Source organism: Populus trichocarpa, chromosome 1 (genome assembly GCF_000002775.5).
Source record: "Populus trichocarpa isolate Nisqually-1 chromosome 1, P.trichocarpa_v4.1, whole genome shotgun sequence".
In the NCBI taxonomy this organism is placed as follows: Eukaryota; Viridiplantae; Streptophyta; class Magnoliopsida; order Malpighiales; family Salicaceae; genus Populus; species Populus trichocarpa.
Window position 1 is genome coordinate 45,985,425 of NC_037285.2, and position 9,078 is coordinate 45,994,502.

At 33.3% G+C, this 9,078-nt stretch overlaps 1 long non-coding RNA gene across 1 annotated transcript; it reads left to right on the forward strand.

Moving 5' to 3' along the window:
- The first annotated feature begins 4,661 nt into the window (after positions 1-4,661).
- On the forward strand, positions 4,662-8,662 carry LOC112328919 (uncharacterized). Its single transcript, XR_002984255.2, has 2 exons — positions 4,662-5,377; positions 7,979-8,662. It is a non-coding gene; the product is annotated as an uncharacterized LOC112328919 (long non-coding RNA).
- Positions 8,663-9,078: the final 416 nt, after the last annotated feature.

Sequence of the window (9,078 nt, forward strand, 5' to 3'; positions counted from 1 at the left end):
TTCCATGAACATGATTTTTTTAGATTAATATGGATATTCGGGTCAGCTTGTGTACCTCAACTAATTCTATGAATCCTAAAATTAACGATTATATGAGCATCTAGCAGGCCTGGAATTTGTGAGATTCGAACTAATAATTTTTAGAGAGTAAATTCAGGGTCTCACCAGTTAAACTACATTTATCAGAATTTCATTAACATGATCTTACTTTTCAATCAAATTGCTGCGACCATATTAGACTTGTAATCAGACCATTAATTGACTGTTCTTGACTAGCTATTGTTTCTTATAATCAAAGTGACAGTATTCAAGGTGAAGACAAGCAGAAGGGCGTGATAGAGTTTGACGAAGATCAAGCTAGTTCCAATAAAGGGAAACACTCTATGCAGGCCAAACCACAGTGGAAATTCTTATAATCCCACCAATCAAGGTTTACAGGACCCTAGTCCTTCCCAAACCAATTTGAACTCCCCGTAGAGAAATCATCTCCAAACCCATTTTGAACCCCCCACAACAAGCATCTCCACAACCTATTCTGAACCCCCCCACAACAAGCATCTCTACAACATGATTTTATTTCCTTGTGTGACAGGGAGGTCAAAATTGAAAGATATTACTATTTTCATTAATTTTATTAAAGCTTAATTATTATTTTTTTGCCCTTTTCTTTTAAAAATGTTATCTCCTTGGTAAGGAATCCTTGGTTCCCAACAGCAACTGTAGCATAGTTAAAGGTTGCGTAAAAAAATATCTAAACGCCACCGAAAGTAGTGGAGCATTAGAATTTTTAAAAGACAAAACGGGGACAAGTGGGAGACGAAGAAAAAGACAAAAGTAATCCCATCTATTGATGTGGTGATCCAAGAGACACCATAACATGGTGTTCTTCCATGAAGTCTAAGATACACCGCCGTGTTGTTTCATATATATTTATATATATGAAAATAATAAAACTACCGTTTAAAACAACTCTGAAAACAAAATTTTTAATAATTCATAATTTATAAGCAAACATCACTTATAAGCAAATAATTAATGATGGTTAAACTAATTCATTGTTAGGCGGATATTTATTAAGGTTAAGACCCCTCTATCTAACACTAATAACTAATCACTGATAATATTTATGCAAAACTTGTAGCTTAGGATGAACTCTCAGAGATGTGGGCGAGGCAACTCAAAGTAGAAGGGAAGGGGTAACCTCTGATAACAGAGAAAATTGTAGAGTAAATTGTAGATGTGGACCGAATTTTCTTAAATTAACAACAGAAATCTACAATGAACAGTTCTCGAGAAGAAACTCAAGAAACGTATATAAAGCTACATGATGACATAATAGGAACCTGCATTGCCTTCATTCTATGATGAAAGTTCAAGAAATTTTACGTCGAAACTCAAGACAAAGTCTCTCAGACTACATATTGCAAAGCAACTGATTCTATTGCAAAGCAACATTACGAAAAATTGAATATTTCACACTCAGTCTAATAAAAGTAGATTCCATTGTCAATTCCTCAGCATTTTCCAAACAAATCCATGCTCCTCATTTTATACTTTCTCTCTTATTACCAACTTCATTGAGTTTCATATAAGCATAGTCAATCACACAACTAATATGTGAATTCACCATTTCTTACCAAAAACATTTTATCAGTGCAAATTAATACATAATTTTACCTCTCCTCTTAGTGAAAACACAAAGACACAACCACCGAGCAGATCTCTGGTAATGGTCTCTACAAATTCCCTACAGTTCCTATTGCCAACAAACTCCTCTTGCCATTCCCTAACTTCATTGAGCCAGCTAATCTGGATGAAAGAAAGGACCTCAGCCTTGAAATTAGCATCATAGTCATGGAACCTTAAAGCAGACCCAACTTTGTAGCTCATTACCAGTTAAGTAAAAGTTATCAATAGCTGTGTAAATCATTGAAACTGCCACAAAAGCAACCCAAATTAGTTATGAAATTGATTCGATAAAGGAAAGAGGGGAAGAGGGGAAATGGGTAACGGAAAATTAAAGAGAGATGAAGATCTGCGCATGACTACCTGTTTTGAGAATTATGGATTTTTATCCCTAACTCCAAATTGCACCAATTATAAGTTCATTAAAACAAATCTGGAACAGAACAGATGGAAAAAACTCGAAACAACTCGGCTAGAATTTGGGCAAGAAATTCAGAACGGCCAAGATTTTAAGTGAGATAAAAGTTATCCCATTTTGTTCTGTTTTTTTTTTAAAATTAATAGGAGATATACTATCCATTTCAAGCGGAACATAATGGAATGAACAACCTTGCATAGAAGACCTAATTTTAGTGAAACTCAAGTTTATTGTGTCAAAGAAAATGTTCTAAAAAAATGTTTTAAGCATTAACAAAATCTAGTTGGCCTAGGCAATCCACTATTGTTGCTGTTACCGTTGGTGCATACTCCATTACACCATTGACATAGTGCAACTGTTTTTGTTTCTTTCTTTCTTTCTTTTAAAAACATCCATGTTATGTTTTTTATTTGAAGCTTTTTTGTTAATATCTTTCGCAATTGGCCTTGGTATTTTGTTTCCATTTTCTCTATGTTTCCTTCTTCTGTAGTTAGAAAACATCATGTCTTTGGGTTTGCGCTTGATACTGCAAAATTAAGGACACAATAGTCAAAGACCACAAAAAATTTTATAAGTGAAAGGGGTTGTAGTTGTGAACCCTAAAATTTACAAGCTTATTTTCTTAATAATAATAATAATAATAATAATAATAAAGAAGTTTGCCTTCTTAGAAAGTTTACACGGCCTTAAATTGGTTAGGGACCTTACCTCAACAAGGAAACAAAAAAAAATCCAAAATTATAAAGGAAAGAAGCATAAAATCTAAAATAAGCAACAAATCTGAAAATAACAAAGAAAATTACAAAAAGCTAACAAAACCCGGGGCATCAGTGAGAGTTTTGATATTTAAAGATTCGATGGTCTGTATAAAAATTTGAGCACAATCCAATAATCGAATAAAATTTTTTTTGCTCTTTTGAGCTGTTATTCTTGTCTAGTACAACCAAACATTCTCTTAGGCTTAGACCTGTTCTATTGGTTCATAAATACATTTACTAGGCCATCAACATTATTTATCTGAGGCAAATCCTCATCTAGTTGTAGTAGACCCACATCTGACTGCTTAGAATCACTAGTTATCGTAGGATCGACTATATCAAAATTGGTTGGTTTCTTGTTTTCAAAAAGAATTAAAATTTGATGCAGATGAAAGCTAAAAACACAATAATTAAATAGCACAAAAAATTTTATGAGCGAAAGAGGCTACAGATGTGAACCTTCAAATTCACAAGTTTATTTTCTCTAAAATAATAATAATGAAGTTTGTTTTCTTAGGAGGTTTCCAAAGCCATAAAAATATCAAGAATCCTATCTTAACTTGGAAATAAAAATACAAACTCAAAATTACAAAGGAAAGAAGCATAAAATCTAAAATAAGCAAGAAATTAAAAAATAACAAAAAAAATCACAAAAAACTACCAAAACTAGAGGGCTCAACAAGATTTTTGTTATCTAAAGATTCGATGGTCCGCGTAAGAATTTTAGCATGATCTAACGGTCGGATAAGAAATTATGACTCTTTTGAGCTATTATTTTCGTTTAACGCGACCAAATTTTTTTTTGGTCCTATACTTGTCCTATTAGTCCATAAATACATCTCCATGACCTATCTCCATGACCTATCTTTTTTTTTTCCTACTATAGATGTTGTTTGACCATCATCGTCATATGATTTGACTTAGTTGTATCGGTTTTCAATCAGATCAACTTTATATATTATGGGTTTACATGGCTCATAGTTGGATTATTTGTGTTTTTGTTATTTGTTCTTCCCAGTACTTGTACCAGAAGCTGCTCTCATATTTGAAGGAATGCAAACAATATAATGTTAATATGAAACTTATGATGCATAGGAAATTGCCATTTAATTTTCTCGTTTTTAATTCAAAGAAAAATCACAAGTAAGTTTTTGTTAGAAATAACTTCTTCTTTCAATCAGAAGTGTGTCACTAAATTGATTTATAAGTAAGTTTTTAAATCGTGGATTATATCTTACATTATATTTTTTTATTTACAAAAGTTTATTTGAGTTATTTTTATTAAAAATACTTATAATTTAAAATTATTTTAATTCTTTTTTATCACAAATTATTTATTAAAAACAACTTAGATTATCGCTTGAAATAAAAAAAGAAAAAGAAAAATTTCTCAGCCTGTTTTCTCTTTACTGAACAACCTCTTTGATTCTCTAGCATCTGCTTGGAAAAACCATTCAACAAGGGATTCTGCTAGGAAAACATGCAATTGTTCTTCTATCTGATATCAGTTTCAAAATTCTAAACAAATAATGCAACAAGTCACATTTATTACAAAAAAAGTCACGTTTATTCCAGACCTCAAGCTGCATTGCCTATTTCAAAACCACAAAGAGAACATCATACAGAACAACAAATACCCAAGTCGTTGAGCCTTTAATTTGAGCATAAAGGAGAATGAAAGTCCACGCATTAAACAGTAGGCACACACATGAATATACATTATGCTCTTGTTTTTGAAGATTCAGACACTTCAAAAGAAAGCTCACGCTCTTATTTTTGGGAAGTTCTTCTATGGTAAATAAGACTGTTACAATGTGAAGCCCATTTGTATCCCATTGCCAGTGAAACAGTAGGAATTACTTCCACCAATCTAAAACATATTCGCAGCACCAGAGCTCAAAGACATGAATCTCTGTGAAATCGCCTAAGGTCGAGTTGCTTATGTAATAGGCAACCAACCTGCCTAATGCAAACAGAAGAACAAAGACCATTCACGCATACCCATTACCTGTTTAGCATGTTTTTCAAATTCCAAAGCCAAACTAATCATCCTACCCATCATCATCATCACCACCATCTCCCTTCACCACCTTCCTTCATCTCCTTCACCACATACCACCCATTATTTCGGGTCCACGTTCTACAAGTGCTGATTGGCGCAGAGCAACCAGTGCTTGAATCCTCAGCTACTTCAGATACCTGTAATCCAATCCAAGCATGGCATACACATTTTAACTTCTAAATCTTATTATTGAGCGAAACAAGAAACAAACACACAAAAAGAAAAGCAACAAATCAAGACAATTCAGCAGCACCTCTGATTGAGCTCTTATTGAACCATTTGGTGTAGTAGCAAATTTTGTGATCAGCTTTGGGCATTCAAACACCTCCAACTTCTCTAAATGAGGGAATAAGAAATCATAACATCCGAGACTGAAGCATACAATTCTTGATAATTGTTCTAGCAACAGCACCTGCAGATTCGGGAGCTCCATCACCTTCTCAACATTGACAGGTAAAGCATTCTCATCCTGAAGCCATGGCTACTGGGAAGAGACTCTTCAACATGTTGCATTTTCTGACATCAATTTCACATAAATTAGGGAAACATAAAGATTGAAGATGATCTCCTGACAATATCTAATCCTTTCCATCATCATTATCCCTAGCAATGATTTGCTCTAATTCCTCACAACTTTCTATGTTTAGAAAATTCAGTTGAACTAGACTAGCAATCATGCTGTCTGAGAATACATGTGTTAGTCTTTTACACTTACTCACCACCAAAGTAGTCAAATTGCTCAGCACGAGACCCTTCCATAAACACCTCATGCTTGTTTCAGGCAGGGACTTCAATTTTAATGTTTTCAAACTGTCAACTCCTACATCAGAAGACAACAAAGGCACTAATTTGTTAGATATAAGTCCTAGTATGTTTTGGTAAATAGATGAATCAATTATCCCCAATACTTACTTATCAACAAAAGGATATATGTAGACATGGCAATAGACAACTCAATATTAGCAAATGGAGGTTTATCGTCCTGTCCAAATACTTCCATTATTTGGGGGAAGAGCCTCATTTTCACTCAAACTGGGAAAGCATAAATCTAGGTATCATTTCATTACAATAATTAATCTCTTACTTCTTAAGCCCTGTATCAAGAGACAGGGAATGATACAGTTAGACAACTCCTTTTAAATTTAGTGGATGGCTAAAGGATTTATCTCCACTTATCAATTACTTCAGTTTTAGAAATTTGGAGGAAGAAATCACAATGTATTGAAGTTGACAACCAGAAGCCCAAAAGAAAACAATTTTGACGAATACCCACCAAACAGTTGAAGTGCTGCTGTAACTGAGATTTTTTATTATATGTATTTTTTGTGGTCCAATGGATAAATAATTTTTTTTTCTTTTATTTTATCAGCTTAATTTTGCATGTGGAATATTGAGTTTTCTGTTATTTTTTCAGACACAGAATTGAATCCTTTATATATTCTTAAAACCAAATTTGAATTCTAAGTTCCTAAATGAAGGAATAATAAAGATTGTTGCATGTACAAATTCTCCTTAAAAAAATTAACAAATAATAAAGTCCCCTATGTTAATAAGATTTAATTATAACTTAGCCCTGTAATTTCTTAAAATTAATTATTTAGCCCTGTAATAATAAAGTCCTCCATTTACTATATTTTTCTCTAAAAAAATGCCTTCCTTCCTAATGAAATTTCTTCAAATGCATACTTTTGTTGTCCTTATTCTATTTTTCAAGAATGAAGAAAAACCTCTAAATAGCATTAGGTTCCATGAAATTGAATGTTTACATTATAATTCTTCTATAGAAGTCTTCAATATTCTATCACTTAAAATATAAAGCTTCAAACCTCCAAATTTTCAAGACCCCATCTCTCAATCTCAAAACCAGAAACAACCCCTTCTCCATTTAACCGAATCTCATAACTCTAGGAAAGGAGAGGGATACGACTTTTGTAAATTGATTTAATATATTTTTGACTTTTGATTTTAATTTTCTTTTTAAGTATGTTAGTTAAAATTGCTTTTGATTTAATTTTTTTTGTTATAAATTGGATTCAAAACTTTGATTTAATAATAAAAAAATCTTAACTTTAGTTTGTGGATTGTATACTAAATTCCTTAATAAAAATAGTAATTTTGAATCTTTTTTACAAATAATGCTTATAACTTATGGTTATTTTAATTAATTTTTTTCATAAAAAAACTTTTAAATTATAGTTCAAAGCTACCAGATTAGGCATGTAGCTTATGAAGGGTTTGTAAGCAGCAAACAATTAATTAGAAATCAGAGGAACATTTAGAGGATAGAATATTTAGAATCTCTAGCAATAGCCAGCAATGTATCTGCTCGAAAAAACCATTGAACATGAGATTGTTCTGCTAGAAAAACATGAGATTGCTCTGCTATTTGATATCAGTTTCAAACTTTTGAACAAATAATACAGCATAAAGTCTCAGTCATCACATGCCCATTCAAAAACATTTATTCCAGATCTCAAGCTGCATTGCCAGGCCCGTTTCCAAAACCACATAAGCATATGCAATAGAAACAGAGCATCAAACTGACAGAGAAAGCATGAGAATGAAAATCCACACATTAAACAAGAGTAAACATTATGCCTTTATTTTTGAAGGTTCACACACTTCAAAACAAACACGAATGGGCAAGCAACATGCGCCCTTACTTCTGGAGGCTTGTACGATAATGACTAAACACACAGACAAGTCAATATTCTTTTCTTTGTTTTTTTGAGCTGAAAGGAGAATGAAAGTCCACACTTTAAACAGTAAGCACACACGAGTATACATTATGCCCTTGTTTTTTTGAACATTCAAACACTTCAAAAGAACCTCAAATGGGCCAACACTCACACTCACTTATTTTTTGAGGTTCGCACAGTAATGACTAAACACACAACAATATTACATTACATGGGTAAACAAGCAGATAACCTTATTCGCACATAGATATAGCTTAGGGAACTTGATGATTCCATCTCTGGTGAGTGCATCTCCTTCTCCAGTGTAAAATATTTGCTTTACATTGTCAGCAAAATCAACCTCCATCTCTTCCAGGTTCAGAAGACTTGGAGACACAGAGACAGGGAAGACATATTCCAGTTTACCACAGTAACTTATAGAGAGACTTCTTAATTTTGGGAAGCAAAGTGACTCTGTAGTTATTTCCCTTGCATCATCTTTTTCTCTGATAAGATGCTTCAATTCACCGCAACTACCTATGTTAAGGCTTTCTAGCTTTGGCAGACTTTGAGCGAGGGACAGTGTGAAGATAAATATCAATTTGTTGAGAGAAATCAAATTCAGATGAGCAAGATTTTGAAGGCTGACATGGTTGGCGGGCCCTTCCATAAACATTTGAGCTCAGGTAACTTGATCAGCTGTAACTCTGTAAAAGATGACAGCTCCTTCTCCTCACTGCTTCCTTCATCAACCTCACCCAATTCAAATACCTCTTCCAATGATTTGCAGTCGCAAATGTGCACACTCCTTAGAATACTTGTCTCATAGTTGAGTTGGTTAATGTATGTTGATTGATCAGAAGGTAGTGGGTTCAAGCTATACTAGGAATAATATTATGTTTTTTCAAATTACTAGCAAAGGCGTGTGGGCTTGTCTAAGGCTCACATGCACGTGCCTGAGTTTTGTTGTAATAGGACGAGTCATGTGTTTGGTTTTTTTTTTTTATTAGTCATTTTAGTTTTTATTTTTTTAATATATTTTTTGAATTTTATTTTTTAATATTGATTTTTTTATTAAATTTTATTTTTCAATATTGAATTAATAATAAATTAGTTTTTCTAGTTTTTTATCATGTAATAAAATAAAAAAATTAATTTAACTCAATATAATTTATAACCCTAATGTATTTGATGGGTTGACTAGAGTTAACCTGAACTATTTTTTTTTTTAGATAAGTAAAAGACAAATTAAAAAAACAAAGTAATCTCATCTTTTAATACGTTGGTCCAAGATGCACCATGATATCAGAGTTTTAAAACCCGGACCGGCCCTGTGGGTCGACCCGTGACCCGGCCGACCCGGGTATGGGACCGGTCCGGGTGGAGGTAATAACCCACTTGGGAGTTGACCCGGTGAAACCCGGTCAACCTGACAGGTCGACCAGGGATCCAGGCCACCCGGTCAAACCCGCATGA